Raw genomic sequence first — 17,644 nt, 5'->3', positions numbered from 1 at the left:
ATACTACAGCAGGACAAGTTTATCTACTTATCTCTAGCTGAGATAACATTTAATCATCTCTCTGACCTAATGTGCAACTTTCTTTAAATTAGTCACCTTATTTTCTAACTCCTCTTACTCTCTTACCTATCTATATGTTCCATCTTTGCTTATACCCTACACTGCCTATTAAAATGTTCCTATTACATATTGTGTTGACATTGTAAGAAGTATACTATGCCATACTTTCTATTGTTATTTGAATATTTTTACTGCAGTAATTATCTATTGCTTATGTTTGATTTATTCTTACTGTACTCCACCTTGAGTGAATTCTTTCAAAAAGGTGGTAAATAAATTAAGTAATTACATTTTTAAATAAATAATTAAAATCCAGTGGAAAACTGAACCTACACCTCTATATCACCATTTAGGATCTGAGCAGGCCTATATTTCTTACTCATATCCAGAACACATCTATTAAGCATAATACCATGTTTTACTGTTTTCATTTAAAGGCATCACATATTCATTATCCATAGACTAATGTTAGTTTTGCTAAAAACTAATTACTAAATATTTGACATTAGGATCTGTTCTGCAGGACCATTACAACTATGTTTAATAACTTGGAGGGGCATTTTCGAAAGAAACATCTAATTTGGAATTTGGACGTCTTTGTAAAACGTCCAAATTCGGAGGCGGGGAGAAGGTCATTTTCAAAAAAAGATGGACATTCTTGGATTTGGACGTCTTTGGAATTGGACGTCTTTGATTTTTGGTGATTTTCGAAACCAAAGACGTCCAAGTCTAAAACGTCCAAATTCAAGCCATTTGGACGTGGGAGGAGCCAGCATTTGTAGTACACTGGTCCCCCTGACATGCCAGGACAGCAATTGGGTACCCTAGGGGGCACTGCAGTGGACTTCATAAAATGCTCCCAGGTACACAGCTCCCTTACCTTGTGGTTAAGCCCCCAAAACCCACTACCCCCAACTGTATACCACTACTATAGCCCTTATGGGTGAAGGAGAGCACCTATATGTGGGTACAGAGGGTTTTTGGTGGGCTTTGGAGGGCTCACTGTTTCCTCCACAAATGTAACAGGTAGGGGGGGTGTGGGCCTGGGTCCACCTGTCTGAAGTGCACTACACCTACTACTAAACTACTCCAGGGACCTGCATGCGCTGTCATGGATCTGAGTATGACATCTGAGGCTAGCATAGAGGCTTGCAAGTAATATTTTTAATCATGTTTTTTGAGGGTGGGAGGGGGTTAGTGACCACTGGGTGAGTAACGAGAGGTCATTGCCAAATCCCTCCAATGGTCATCTGGTCATTTCGGGCACCTTTTTGTGCCTTATTTGTAATAAAAAGAGGTCTGGGTGAAAACGTCCAAGTTTTAGTGCTTTTTTCCATTATGGCTCAAAGACGTCCAAGTGTTAAGAATGCCCAAGTCTCAACCCTGCCTCTGATACACCCCCTTCAGATTTGGACAGACTTCCGATAAAGACGTCCAAAATTGGATTTTGATTATACCGATTTGGACGTCTCTGAGAGATAGACGTCCAAGTGCCGATTTATGTCACTTTTTGACATCCATCTCTTTCGAAAATGAGCCTGATGGTCACCAGAGTATAGGGCTTCCACTGGAAATGCCACACACTTATTAGAGATGATCCATGTTTGGCAGTGTTTTATTGTTCTTTCACTAGCAGAGACAAAAAAGTATTAAATAATGCTTGACAGATGGTGAAAAATGGAGGATATCTTTTAGGGCAGTCTCCAAAAACCTTTTGATTGCTTTTTAAACTTTTCCTGTTGCTATTCTACCCAGTGATACTCTGAATACTCTGATTGCTTACTTTTATAAGTTGGATACTCCTGAAATTAGCATGCAAGCATGAGGGTATGTCAGATGGATATGATGGAAAATGCCTGAAAAGTATTTGATTCCCTAATGCAGTCAGGGACAGTGTATGCGTATTAGGCAAAACTTCAGCCTTGCGCCTGAATTAACTTCTAGTCTCCTTGTGCCCCCCTCCCCCAACACCATTCTTCCCAGAATAATATGAATAAATGATCTGGTTAAACTACCTTTTAGTTGTTTTGAGTTTCTGTGGTTGTCACAACCTATTGTTTTGCTTTGACTGGATCTCTAAGGGAATGAAAGGGAGAATAGATGGCATGGATGGCAGACTGGACAGGCCATGTGGTCTTTATCTGCCTTCATTTTTCTCTGTTTCTATGACTGTAGCTGCTTAATGCTTCCCCTGAAAGCTGCCACTCTGGTCCTACCTTATGGCTGGGCCAGTCCTGAATGCAGTGCACCAGTGGTATATTTTCAACTGCATACTGGAGACACATGAGGACAATTCCATAATCACAAGAAATCAGCATATCCCTACTACTACTACTATTAAACATTTCTATAGCGCTACTAGACTTCGCAGCGCTGTACAAATTAACGTGAAAAGACAGTCCCTGCTCAACAGAGCTTACAATCTAAATTGGACAGACAAACAGACAGCTAGGGGTGGGGAAATTGCAGTGGTAGGGGTGATAAGTGAGAGTGTTGAGTACCTCATTCTCTATTTTATTATTGTTCATTATTTCTTATTCTTGACATTTTAACATATTTAATTCAGATCAATTTGCTGCAAAACAAAGCCTTCCTACATAATGGGCAGTTACCTAATACCTCCCATCATTTAGATCTGCAATGTACCAACTGCATCAGAGCATACAGTTCAGATAATCATACCATTAAGAACTATTTTTATCTAACGAAAGTTATAAAAGTACATTATCATTTTATAGCACAGGATTCTTAACGTGTTTGCCAAACCATAAAAGTTAATATTAACCACAATGCTGTCAAATCCAGTCCTATGAAACACTATACCATGCACTAGATTTTTGTGAGACCAGTTTTGCATGTTGCAATATTACTTTCCATCATGTGCTATTAAACTTTAGCATCACCTTTTCTCCTGTGCAATTATTCACCAGATTTAGTTACAAAAGACCTAATCATTTTCAATGGGGAAAACACTGATACAAAATGTAAAAAATGAGTCCCACAATTTTCAGCACAGGAAATAACAAAAACACATGTAAATCCCTCTATGTAAATCCTGATTGTTTTATAGGTTGTATAGGTAGGAAAAGGGTTATCCAAGTGGAGACATTCAGAATCTGTTGTACATTTTACAAAAGATTTGCTGACCATGGAGCCTCTTGGAATATATATGCATCTGCACCTCCAAATGAAAACATACATAGGACGAGGTACATATATAAGAGACTGAAATCATTGGTGCTTACATATACAGATACCATGTAAGCCATCAGAGGCACCAGGCAGCATCTGTACAAGTACCGGTGATTTCAGCCCTTAACCAAAGTATCTAGTTTTCCATGTATAAGTAGGGCTATCGGCTGTCCAGGACTGAAGCACGTGTCCTTGGTCCTCATGGGTTCCAGTGCTCCCTACATTGGTTTTGGACATTAAATCAAGATGGCATCAAGAGGACTGGTAACCTTTTGCAAGGAGTGCCTGATCCTGGCTCTTACTTGGCTGGTCAAAGAAGAAATCTTTAGAGAGATAAATGCAGGGCCATGTAGAGATAAGCATGCTATTTTGATTGGCCTCCTACTTTGATATATCCTGGGTCAGGTTGAATCTTGACCTGGGTCCTGTAATTCAGGACAGCTACCATTATACAAGAACCCCTATAGGAATCTTAAGGTGCAAGTAGACTTGGTGACAGATTTGGCTGCATTTGCACCAATGGCCTGGTTGAGTGGTTTGTCACCCTCTGCTCATCTCTCTCTAGTGACCTCTTCCTTCACTTGGCATTTCTGACATCTTCACATGTACTTCAGAGCTCCACCATCAGCTCATAGTGTGTTCCAACTCCCACTCCATATTGTTGGCCCTGACCAAAGAAACATTCACTAATCACCCCACTAATTCTCCTCTAGCCATTTTAATTAAAGAAGCTGGACAAGGATCCAGCTGGCAAATGACTAGACTGATCTTAGCCAGGATCTCCAACATTTGATTATCAGTAATCCCATCAAACTGAGACTAAAAACCATTTGTAGCATCTAAGACCCCAAAGCATTTTCAAAACATGCATTCTCACAATACTAATCATTATCTCACCAGAGGCCAGTCGAGCAGTTATTTGCTCTTTGACATTAATAGCCTCAACCATGGCCATTTACTCCTTCAGTTCCTCACAAATTTAAGCTACTTTCTTTCCAAAAATTCTTATGCCAAATCTTGGCATAAGAATTCTTGGAAAGAAAGTAGCTTAAATTTGTGAGGAACTGAAGGAGTAACTGGCCATGGTTAAGTCTTAATCCTCTATTCAAAAATGCCCACTAAGCTGCTTAAAAAAAAAAAACCCAACCTGATAAACTCTAAAATAACACTTGGTTCTATCTTCCACTAAACCCTCTCATCACCTTAGCCTGTTTCTGATCCCTTTGGTTTCTTTGCCAATCCAATCATCATATATCTGACTAGTGGAATGATATTCAGACCTAGTGTCATATCGTAATTCCAGAAAATCACCAAATTATTCACATCAGTTCTCTCAACCCTTCCTACCACTGTATCTAACACAAATAACTGAACTGGAGCTACAGTCTGCCAAGGATGAATCAATTTAATCTCTTCTTCCTTTTCGGACTTTAACTTCCGTCCTACCACAGAACAGGTACACTCTGCAGGACTTTAACCCTGGACAAACCCCTTATATTATTCACCAAATCCAAGATTCTCCTGGTTTCATGCTGGGACCATCTACAAACTGTTGGAAACCTAAAAGCTGAAGAGTCACAGTAACCTCAAATAGATTCCCTCTCTTCCCTATATCTACATTAAAATGTCTAATACTGACAGATATTGGGCAATTAAAGCAAATTCAGCCACTAAACCCATATCATCTTGAATTGACAACAAATGTGTAGATGGAGCAAATAAATTATGAAGACTACAATTTCTGAACTCCTGAATTCAATAAAACAATACTGTAATCTATTAACATAACAAAGGTTCATCACATGCACCTATCAAGCCATTTTATAATTAAACAACACCCTTCTTCCCTTCTTCTTCTGCCTAAAGCCATTCACTGAACAAGAACCCTGAGGACAAAGTTGGCTTAAAACTATCCTGACTCACTCAACCGTGTCTTATTAAGTGCTAAAAGATCTAACCCTTATTTTGTATTGAACAGGCATTAATCAACCCATGTTTCATTCCCATAAGAACACTTCATATCTGTACAAAGCTTCCTAGAAACCTGACTCCAGAAAAACCATGAATGCCCAACAATTTGCCCTTTTCTATACCCATGAGCATACCTTCCAAAGACTAACACTGCATCAATAACCTAAGACCACCCAATATTTTTTCTTGGACAGAAGAATCAATCAAATTCCCATTTCAACCTCTAAATTATTCACTGGGATACCAGTGGCAGTGCGCCACAAGGTCAGCATCTCTTAGAGGGTGTCCAATGATAGTCTGTCAGGTGTATGAAAAACACAATACAAAGACATATGACACCCCGTAGAGGAGCTCACTCATTCCAATAGGCCTAACCTAAAACTAACATACATCTCCCATTAGCAATGTAGATCTTATCAGAACCATTCAGAATCTTTATATATATGCTTAGAATCTTTCCACTTAGCCATTGTTTTAAGCTAAGTGGAAAGATTCTAAGCATATATATATATAAAGATTCTGAATGGTTCTGATAAGATCTACATTGCTAATGGGAGATGTATGTTAGTTTTAGGTTAGGCCTATTGGAATGAGTGAGCTCCTCTACGGGGTGTCATATGTCTCTGTATTGTGTTTTTCATATCCTATTGTACATCTAGGTGTTATATTCGTGCACTGGGAGTGATATATTGTTTACTATAAGATATTCCCTCCTTTGTTTTTTGACCACAGAATTTTTCTCCCTAAGATTGGTGATAATTGGAAGTTTTTGATTTCTGTGGGTTTTTTTCGGAAGGAGGTAGGAGCCTATGATGATAACCATTACAGTGGAGTCCTATGATGAGGTTCCCTGGGTTTTTGAGGCTATTTATTTATGATTGATTAAGATACATTATCAGGTTGGTCCTAGTGCCGAATCTAACATATGATAGAGTGATTTTGTTGTTAGTATTGTAAGTAGTATACCATGCCATACTTTGTATTGTTTTTTAATATTTTTACTGCTGTAATTGTCTATTGCTCATGTTTGATCTATTCTTACTATACACCGCCTTGAGTGAATTCCTTCAAAAAGGCGGTAAATAAATCCTAATAAATAAATAACGTTTAGCACGTGCCCAATTTTAGTGCACGCTAAAAACGTGAGCACACCTTAGTAAAAGACCCCCTCAGTTCTTTTTGCTTATAAATGTTGGGGCCCTTGGTCTTCAGCTGATGAGGCAATGAAGAGCCTGTAACCTACTTTTTTAAATAAAGAAAACAAATCTGTCTCCCTGTCTCTGTCAGTTCCTTGTGACAAGTGTTCCTATGCGTCTTGGGATAACTTAAACACTGGTTCTCTAAATACATTAAAATTCCCCTTTTCTAGGAATCTCAATTTAACTAAAACTTTTAGGGGGTCTTTACAAAGGTGCGTTAGCGTCTTTATTGCACGCTAATGATTAGCGAGTGCTAAATGCTAGAGACTCCCATAGGAATAGATGGGCATCTCTAGTGTTTAGTGCACGCTTATTTTTATTGCATTCTAAAAATGCTAGCGCGCCTTTGTAAAAGGACCCCTTATTTCCCTGACTAAACTAGTCTTTTTGGTGGGTTCTTCAAAATAGCAGCATTCCAGGAACCCATTCATCCAAACTCACAAGCTTTCAAAAAATTCTCTAATCCTTTTCCTCAAAAATCTGTTCTTTCTTCAAGAAATCCCTTTTTTAAAATAGGGAGAGTCTTCAGTCAATAGAATTTAAAATCCCAATTCTAAGGAAAACAGACTTTTAAACTATGAGTCTCAGCTTTAATAACTATAACTTTTATATGGATTTAAATTAAACTTTACTTCACAAGATCACCACACAAATTTTAACTTCTGCAATTTCTCAAGAAAATGCAGGAAAACACCTGACAATCAATTCTTACTACATTCAGAATTTCAGGCTTTAAATTCTAGTATTATTAGATTAGCTCTTGTCAGTATTCTGACCAAAATTTAATTTAAGCTGTGACTTCAGGAAAATGTAAGACCCTGTTTACTAAGGTGCGCTAGCATTTTTAGCACTTGCTAAAAATTAGTACACGCTGTGTAGATGCCCATAGGAATATTATGGGCCAGTAGGACAGTTAGCACATGCTTATGCTTAGCATGCAGTAAAACCCTAAAACCACTAATGCGCCCCTAGCGCAGCTTAGTAAATAGGGCCCTTAGCTTCAGTTCCAGTTCCTCGATTTGAGAAACCAGCAAATTCTTAATATAATTATTTTTCTCTTAAACCAAATTTAGAGCTCCAACTTCAAATAATGACCTTAAAACTTTTTCCACAACAATAGCTGAAACACCTCATCAATACTCAACCCCCCCCCCCCCCCCCTCCCCATTTACAAAGCCGCACTAGTGGCTGCCGTACAGCATTGATGACACAGCCCATTCAAAGTGAAAGGGCTGTGTCGGCAGAACCGCACCGCCAGCCACTAGCATAGCTTTGTAAACAGGGGCCTCAGAGTTCTCCTAAAGTCTTAGAAAAATCAGAATAAAATTTTCCAGATCACATTCATAGGCTTATAGTCACTTCACTTTTACCCGTTACTTCAAATTTCAGAACTCAAATTATTTTTCTACTTTCCTCAATCACACTCACACAGAACTCAAGCATGCAATTCCTGCTGCAGCATAGAATAGCATTTATTCTAGGAGTGGAGGAGTGGTTAGAGCATCAATCTTGCAATCCAGAGGTGGCCAGTTCAAATCCCACTACTGTTCCTTGTGATCTTGGGAAAATCACTTAACCCTCCATTGCCTCAGGTACAAACTTAGATTGTGAGCCCTCCTGGGACAGAGAAATATCCAGTGTACCTGAATGTAACTCACCTTGAGCTACTACTGAAAAAGGTGTGAGCAAAAATATAAATAAATACAATTTATAATAACTATTAAGTGAAAAGAAATTGGATGTCAAGTAACAGTGCTCAACTAATTAGAAACATTTTGCAATATAATTCTAAATAATTTGCTAGGCATCATATGTTGTAAATATAATTAGCTCAATATTTCTTTATGTAATTAAAGTATGCAGTTTAGTTCCATGTAACTGTAAATTTATAATGACAAGCAGTAACTACTTTAAACTTGGTTTCTTCAATGTTTCCATAAACACAGCAAAAAATAAAACAACAAAAACATAAAGAAGGGCACTAAAATAAAAATCCAAGTCTGAATGGAAACATCTTGCCTATAATGTCCAGTTCATAGCCATAATCAAACAGGAAAAACGTCCACATTTCCTGTTTGATTATGGCTGTGAAATGGAGGGTTTTGCACTGAAAAAGTCCAAAACGAAGACATTTTCCAAAGTGAAAGGACCAACTTTTGAATGACAAAAAAAGAGGGACATGAATGGCTGCCTGGCATCATTTAAAAAAAAATATGGCCACACAGAGGTCCCTGCAGATCAAAGAGTAGCCTAGTAGTTAGTACAGTGAACTGTAAACCAAGGGACACAGAATCAAACCCCATTATAACTTTTTTTTTTTTTTGTAAATGTGATCCCTCCAGGCCTTTAAAACTTCCTACTGTACCTGAATGTAATACCACTTCAATAGTCTTCAGGCTATATTTAGGTACAGTAGGTATTTGTCTGTTTCTGGAAAGCTCAGAACTAAACACTGCACTAACCACTAGGCCAGGGCTGGTCTTAGCAAGTGCGGGGCCCTGTGCAGACCAATTTGGTGGGGCCCCATCCTAGCTCCACCCCATTGATAAGATTATTCCATTTTTAGAAATGTTTTTTTATTTATGAAATTTCAAATAAAGACAAATGAAGCTAAACTTATACAAAAAAACTGATTGAAATAATAAGCACAATGCTATCATGAAACCTCCCCTCCCCAGAAGTGGAGTGGCCGAGCCACGGGATCATCATGAATGATGCGGACGGTCGTCCGAGGCGAGCGGAGGTCGGAGCGGAGGCAGAGCGGGGCCCCCTTAGGCGCGGGGCCCTATGCGGCCGCCTTGGTCGCCTCTGCCTAAGACCGGCCCTGCACTAGGCTACCCCTCTGACCTACTTAGTGCTTTTTTCAGAACAGCCATAGTACCTGCAGCTGACATACAGCCTGGTTTTCCTTCCCAGGTTCACTTTCAGGGGAGAGGGAAGGGGACAGCAACCAAAGGGGGACTAAGGAGGGGTCATGCCTTAATCCCTCCAGTGATCAGCTGCTCAATTAGAGCAACTTCTTGTAACTTGGACATGACTGAAACGGGTCTAGATAAAAACATCCTTCTTTTAAGACACTGACTTTCTTCCCATTCGAAAATCCCTGTTGGATGTTCTATTTTTGGGCCCTTCCTAGTCCCATCCAGAACATACCCACTTCATACCCCTTGCTACTTGGAAGAACTACAGTGTGAAATGTCTAAATTCTGACTTTTCTAAATTAGAATTTGTACATTCTTAGCAGATTTATTTTTAGGCATTTTAAGACTTCATCTGCTTTGGAAATGAGCACCAAAATAAAATAAAATAAGCTAGATTTTTGAAAGAAAACTTGAATTACTCACAGGAAGTAGTTCCTCCATTAAATAAGATTTATTATATACCTAGCACAATGAAAAAGGTTGAAGGAGAGATATCAAATAATTTACAAAATGTCACAGCTATTTTGGAGAAATCTATAGATGATGCAAGTGAAAGAGGGACACTGTTGGTGTCCTTTGTTTTTCAGCAAGACCTGAATGCAATTATGAGATTATATTTTAAATTAACTAACCATATTTTTGCAGGTCAAAAGATTTGGCTTTACCCCGATATGACAAAATCAACTCAAGAAAAAAGAAAAATGTTTCTTTCTATGAGGTCAAAAGTTGTTGATAAAGGGGGAACTTTCCTCTTGGCTTACCCGTGTAAATGTCTCATAAGGCTTAATCAGACAAAATATGTTTTTTATGTTCCTGATCAGCTTAAATCCTTTCTGGAAGTAGAACAGAGTCAGAGTTAAAAGAAATGTAGAGAAACACGACTCCAATTTGGATAAACTATTTGATAATTTGATTTTTGTTAAACTTCACTAATTCCTACCCCCCCTTTTTTTCTTCGCCTTATTAGGCTTTGAGGTCTAAGTAAACCAGATTGTATTGGATTGTAAGTTTGAAATGATTATATCTGTATGACTATTATGGCTGTGTTTAACTTGACAATTTGTTATACCTGTTAAAGTTTGCAAATAATAATAAAAATTATTAAACATAAAATAAAATAAGTGAGTGCAAAGACAGTGTAGCCTTTCTTTCCTAAGCAATAACATAGAATATGAAAAAGCCTTGGCAAGTCAAGACCTCTTATCTAAAACCTCTTGGACAAATCCAAGCAGCAGCACTGCAGAGAAAGTCAGATTAACTCAGGAGTCCTTTTACTAAGGCACGCTGCAAAATAGCCTGCGGTAGTGCCGACGCGTGTTTTGGGCGCGCGCAGAATAATTTTTCAGCCTATATGTAAAAAATGCCAAAAATGGACATGCGGCAAAATGAAAATTGCCGTGTGACCATTTTGGGTCTCTGACCTTACCACCAGCCATTGACCTAGCGGTAAGGTTTCACTACACACGTAAAATACGGATTACCACCTGATTACCGTCTGCACACCAGAAAATAAAAATATTTTTTGGTGCGTAGCGAACGCACGTCAAAAATGAAATTACCGCAAGGGCCACACGCTAGTCGGGTGGTAACTCAAAATTTATGTGCATTGGGCACACGTAGGTGCCTACGTGGTATGGAGGGGCATAATCGAATGGTGCCGGCCATCTAGATGGCTGCCCATCTAGATGGCCGGCGCTGCAAAAAGTGGTCCCGAACCATATTATCGAAAAAGATGGCCGGCCATCTTTCGTTTCGATAATACGGTTGGGGTTGGCCAAATGTCAAAGATGGCTGGGTTTGAGATGGCTGGCATCGGTTTTCGCCCATAATGGAAACTAATGCCGGCGATCTCAAACCCGGCCAAATCCAAGGCATTTGGTTGTGGGAGGAGCCAGCATTTGTAGTGCACTGGTCCCCCTCACATGCCAGGACACCAACCGGGCACCCTAGGGGCCACTTCTAAAAATTAAAAAAAAAAATTAAAATAGCTCCCAGGTGCGTAGCTCCCTTCCCTTGGGAGCTGAGCCCCCCCCAAATCCCCCCCAAAACCCACTCCCCACAACTCTACACCATTATCATAGCCCTTATGGGTGAAAGGGGGCTCCTAGATGTGGGTACAGTGGGTTTTGGGGGGGTTTGGAGGGCTCCCATTTACCACCACAAGTGTAACAGGTAGGGGGTGGGCCTGGGTCCACCTGCCTGAAGTGGACTGCACCCACTAAAAACTGCTCCAGGGACTTGCATACTGCTGTCAGTGAGCTGGGTATGACATTTCAGGCTGGTACAGAGACTGGCAAAAAAGTTTTTTTGTGTGTTTTTTTGGGGTGGGAGAGGGTTGGTGATCACTGGGGGAGTAAGGGGAGGTGATCCCCGATTCCCTCCGGTGGTCATCTGGTCAAATGGGGCACTTTTTTGAGACTTGGTCCTGAAAATAAATGGACAAAGTGAAGCCGGCGAAATGCTCGTCAGAGGCAGCCATCTTTTTACCATTATCCATCTCGAAACCACGCCCCATCCCGCCTTCACTACCTTGCCGAAACACCCCCTTGAAGTTTGGCCGGCTCCGCAACAGAACGCAGTTGAAGCCAGTCAAAATCAGCTTTCGATTATACCGATTTGGCCGGGTTCAGGAGATGGCCGGCCATCTCCCGATTTGTGTCGGAAGATGGCCGGCGATCTCTTTTGAAAATAAGCTGGTTAGTAAAAGGGCCCCTCAGTGTTTCCTGAACTTGTGCTGAATTTATGCCTGATTTTCAGGCTATGTGTAATGAATATCTATGAGACAGATTTGCAGACAATGGAGACCTAGTGCTTGCAAATCTCTCATTGTGCCAATTCTGAAAATCCAACTGGAAAGCTGTGCTTACAAGACAGGATTGTGATACACTGAGTTAAGCATTTTCTCTGCGAGTATAATTTCGTTGACATATTCCTCCCATAAATAGCGTGCAAAATCTCAGAAACATTCGTTTTTATGGAGTGCAAAGGGACAACTGAGCATTTCTTAGACAAATGTAGCAATAAAGCAAACTCCAAGAGGAAATATAATATGAATGTCAAAAATAGGGACACAATCTCAATAGTAAAGAAGCCCATTATTTTACTAGAAATGATGGGAGAAATTGATTCCAGGTGGAAAATAGTTACATTTTGGCGAAAGTTAAACTTTTGGGTCTGACTTTGCTGAAGCACTGTCTTTTTTAAGCCATATATTTTCTGCTCCGACTACAAAAGCATGTTTTTTTTTCTGTATGTTTCTGCTTTAGAGAAAACATTCCCCAGCTGGTATAGAAAAACAAGCTTTGCTCCTTCTTATCAATCCGTGAGATAACTTTAAGGCACAGCTTGGGGGGAAACATCTCCACTTTCCCATCCCTGTTAGACACCTGTGATAAACAAGTGGTTTTTTTATTGTTCTTATGTTTTCTGATTGGCTACAGAAGACGTGGAGGGGCATTTTCGATATGACGACTAAGGGGTATGTTTACTAAGGCATGTTACCATTTTTAATGCACCTTTAAGGTTAAAGCGTGTTAAACACTAATGTGCCAATACATTCCTATAGGCACGTTAGCGTTTGACACGTGTTAATGTTTAATGAGCGTTAAAAATGCTAACGCGCCTATAGCACGCCTTTATAAACACAATCGTAAGTCGGACTTTGGACGTTTTGCACTAAATGACCAAAATCCAAATAGGAAATATGGCCATTTTTGAAACCACAAAACATCTTTTTTTTTTCAAAAATACCGTTGGCAATACGGTTTTGTGCTCTGTGTTTATTTTTTTCAGGCTATTTTTGAAAAGAAAAACGTACAATTGAAAAATGTAGAAAATCAAGTCATCTGGATGAAGGAGGGGCCAGCATTTTTAGCAGATTGGTCCCCCAGACATCCCAGGAGAGCGATGAGGCACCCTAGAAGAAACTGGTGTGGACCTCATATAAATGCTCCCAGGCGTGGCCATTTTGGGGGGGGGAGCCCTTACCGCCACCCATTGAGGTGGTGGTAAGGGATCCCACGCTAACCTGGCGGTAACCAGGCAGCGCATGGCACTGCCCGATTACCGCCGGGTACACACCGGCGCTACATAAATAACAAAAATTTTATAGTGCCAGATATGATGTTACACTGGGGGTTGGAAGTGCTGCTTGGCTGCTGTGGTAGCCCAGCGGTACTCCTTTTTATCGAGTGGTAAGCCCGCATTGGGCTTACCACTGCTTTGTAAAAGGGGCCCTAAAGGAGGAAATCAGATGGAACTCAAGACTGCATGTGATCACCTATCTAGGGGCACATAAATTACAGACAACCAGGGAGTGAGGATTCAGCAAGATTATAGTGTGGTTCTGAAACAGGTGGTTTATTGAAGAAAAGCAATAAAAATGACTTAATGCAGTTCTACGTTTCGGCACCACATGCGCCTGCTTCAGGATGTAGCGCAACCCCCCCAGTGAAAGGACCCCCCCCCCCCGCAAAAGAACCCCCCCCCTATGAACACCACTGGAGCCGCAGATGAATAAAATGCAAACATTAGGGCAAAAGCCTCAAATAATTCATCATCCGAAATGCTGACAAAGTGCCAAAGCAGAAAAGCATTTTGTCATCTGTGGCTGAAATAATTTGTTTGACTCCTGAAGCAGGCACATGTGGTTCTGAAACGCAGCACTACGTGAAATCATTTTTATTGCTTTTCTTCAATAAACCTCCTGTTTTGGAACCACACTGGCCTGCCCCTTCTTCTCTTTTTTGTTGCTGTGTTGTGGACTATTGTTAGAGGGACACTTCTGCATTTTTTTTTTTTTAGTGAGGATTCAGCAACATTTTGTTCCAGAGTGCAAAACTTTTACCCATTTTAGAAAGGAGAAATCCCAGGTTCAAAAACTGAAGCAAAGTTTGGGCAATGTTTTGATAAATATATCCACAGGTAGTTTTCAGTTATGTGGTTCACAAAGTTGCAATATTTGCCATAGAAATGTAAGATTCATCTTCTCATATAGGGGATCTTTTACTAAAGCTCAGATCGAGTTATCTGCTGGCCATGCACTGACTCCATTACAGACAAATCTTTGTCATGCATATTAAACATGAATATCCTGAAAAAAACTGACTGGCTGGGTTCTCCCATGACCATTTTAGGATCTACTGCCCTAGAGAATAAAATGGCAATTTATCAATATTGAGCACAACTACTTAATTAATGTAACAGAATGAAAAGGAGGTAAATGGATTTCAATTCTCTTGGCTATTTCTAGTTACATAAACAAACAAATTCCTGCTGCAAACAAAAGAGAAAGATATGCTATGTCTTTTATAGTTATTGCCTATAGGAAAACAATCAAGAAAACATGTCAGAACCACATGTAGCTTTGAAACTATGAGGCAGATAGAAAGAATTTAACACGGGATAAACTGTAATCATCAAAATCTACCAAAATGACAGGCATTTTCTATGTATGTACATATATATGATACAGCTGGACACATTCAGCCCCATATTTAAAAGCATTAAAGCGGGCAGTAGCAATGCCGACCACACATTTTTTTTTTCATTTCTGACACTTGCAAGACGCATAATTTTGGATGTATAAATTCTATAAGAAGCCGACTTTGACAAAACAGAGATGCTGATGAGATCGATGTTTGATATCAGCGTGCAAGAAAATAATTTATATTTGTGCAAAGGGGAGAATGGGCATTTCTGTGCTAATCATATGGCACAGCTACATTACTGTACGTGAATTAATTAGAACAGGATTAGAGCGTGAGCTTTTACAGCCTACAAAGTAGGTGGTCCGTAAGTGCTCACACACAAAGTTTTTTAATGGCTAAGTGCTAATGGCAACATTAGAGCATGGTTCAGTAATATTACTTTGCATGTGTCACTAGTCTCTATAAGGAGGTCTTAATTATGCTATATATATATATTCACCTCCTGTTAATTATTGTTTAATCACTGACCTCAGCAGTGCCACTCACTGAATCAAATTTCTAATCAGTAAGCTTTACGCATCCACCTCCTCATTGGTCTGCGAAATATTTTCTGTTTTTAATAATTTTACATTTAATAATTTTACATTTTCTATTTTTACAGCAATAAGTAATGAAGGCTACAAATGCTGATGCCGTCTAAATTGAGGGGAGTTTCTTGAAACAGCCTAAGGCGAAACATAGCCTAAGTTGGATTACAGAATCCCCTGACTTAGAGTCCTGACATTCATCTATAGATGATTATTTTTGTCTAAATTGGCATTAATGAATAACAACAATGATAAATTGTGGATTATAAAGTAAATGTGAGCAAGTGCAAAGTGACACATGTTGGAAAGAGGAACCCGAATTATAGCTACGTCATGCAAGGTGTCGTCGTTGATGATACATTGAAACCTTCTGCTCAGTGTGCTGCGGCTAAGAAATCAAATAGAATGTTAGGTATTATTAGGAAAGGAATGGAAAACAAAAATGAGGATGCTATAATGCCTTTGTATCGCTCCATGGTGCAACTGCACCTCAAATATTGTGTTCAATTCTGGTCGCCGCATCTAAAAAAAGATATAGTGGAATTAGAAAAGGTGCAGAGAAGGGCGACGGAAATGATAAAGGGGATGGGACGACTTCCCTATGAGTAAAGGCTAAAGCGGCTAGGACTCTTCAGCTTGGAGAAAAGACGGCTGAGGGGAGATATGATAGAGGTCTATAAAATAATGAGTGGAGTGGAACGGGTAGATGTGAAGCGTCTGTTTACGCTTTCCAAAAATACTAGGGCTAGGGGGCATGCGATGAAGCTACAATGTAGTAAATTTAAAACGAATCGGAGAAAATGTTTCTTCAATCAAAGTGTAATTAAACTCTGGAATTTGTTTGCCAGAGAATGTGGTAAAGGCGGTTAGCTTAGCAGAGTTTTAAAAAAGTTTGGATGGCTTCCTAAAGGAAAAGTCCATAGACCATTACTAATTGGACTTAGGGAAAATCCACTATTTCTGGGATAAGCAGTATAAAATGTTTTGTACTATTTTGGGATCTTGCCAGGTATTTGTGACCTGGATTGGCCACTGTTGGAAACAGGATGCTGGGCTTGATGGACCTTTGGTCTTTCCCAGTACATCAATACTTATGTACTTATGGGATAAGCAGCATAAAATGTTGTTTTTACTTTTTTGGGATCTTGCCAGGTATTTGTGACCTGGATTGGCCACTTTTGGAAACATGATGCTGGGCTTGATGGACCTTTGGCCTTTCCCAGTATGGCAATACTTATCTACTTATATTGTGTGGAAATCACTGTCATACATATTCATAAGGGATATTCTGAAAACCTGGCCCCTTGCGGTCATCAAGAACTGGGAATACCAAGGCCCCAAATGGATAGCCTATCTGTGCAAATTTTTCCAGCTACTACTGTTTTCAGACTTGTAATCTCATTTCTGAGGCTGGCAATACTGCCTTTCCAGTCCCTCTACCCAAAGAGAAGAGTATATATGTACTGTATATTTTCTCAAAGCAGGGTGTAATTATAACATACAAAGCATAAGTACATAAGTACATAAGCACTACCACACTGGGAAAAGACTAAAGGTCCATCAAGCCCAGCACCCTGTCTCAGACAGCGGCCAATCCAGGCCCCAAGAACCTGGCAAAACCCCCAAATTTAATAATGATCAATGGACTTTTCCTTCAGGAATCTGTCTAGACCCCCTTTAAACTCAGCAAGGCCAGCTGCCATCACTACCTTCTCTGGCAATGAGTTCCAGAGTCTAACTACGTGCTGAGTAAAGAACAACTTTCTCCGATTTGTTTTAAACCTACCACATTCTAGTTTCATCTTGTGTCCCCTGTTTCTATTATTGTTAGAAAGTGTAAACAAATGCTTCACATCTGTCCGCTCTACCCCACTCATTATTTTGTAGACCTCTATCATATCACCCCTCAGCCACCTTTTCTCCAGGCTGAAGAGTCCTAGCCATCTTAACCTCTCCTCATAGGGTGGTTGTCCCATCCCTTTTACCATTTTTGTCGCCCTTCTCTGCACCTTCTCCAATTCCTTTATATCTTTTTAAAGATGAGGCGACCAGAACTGAGCACAATACTCCAGGTGCAGTCGCACCATGGAGCTATATCACGGCATTATAACATCCTCATGTTTTTTTTCCATCCCTTTTCTAATAATACTCAACATTCTGTTCGCCTTCTTAGCCACCGCAGCATATTGAGCTGAAGATTTCAACGTCCTGTCAATAATGACTCACAGATCCCTTTCTTGGTCCGTAACTTCTAAAGCGGAACCTTGCATGACATAGCTATAATT

The 17,644-nt window shown here is 39.9% G+C and overlaps 1 protein-coding gene across 1 annotated transcript in view; it reads right to left on the bottom strand.

The window, feature by feature from the left end:
- The window catches only part of MYRIP (myosin VIIA and Rab interacting protein), a 492,137-nt gene that overhangs the window by 236,760 nt on the left and 237,733 nt on the right, over positions 1–17,644 (bottom strand). The window lies entirely within an intron of this gene.

This window comes from Microcaecilia unicolor, chromosome 1 (genome assembly GCF_901765095.1).
Source record: "Microcaecilia unicolor chromosome 1, aMicUni1.1, whole genome shotgun sequence".
Taxonomy (NCBI): domain Eukaryota; kingdom Metazoa; phylum Chordata; class Amphibia; order Gymnophiona; family Siphonopidae; genus Microcaecilia; species Microcaecilia unicolor.
The sequence above is the reverse complement of the archived record's forward strand: the minus strand, read 5'-3'. Positions and strand labels throughout refer to the sequence as shown.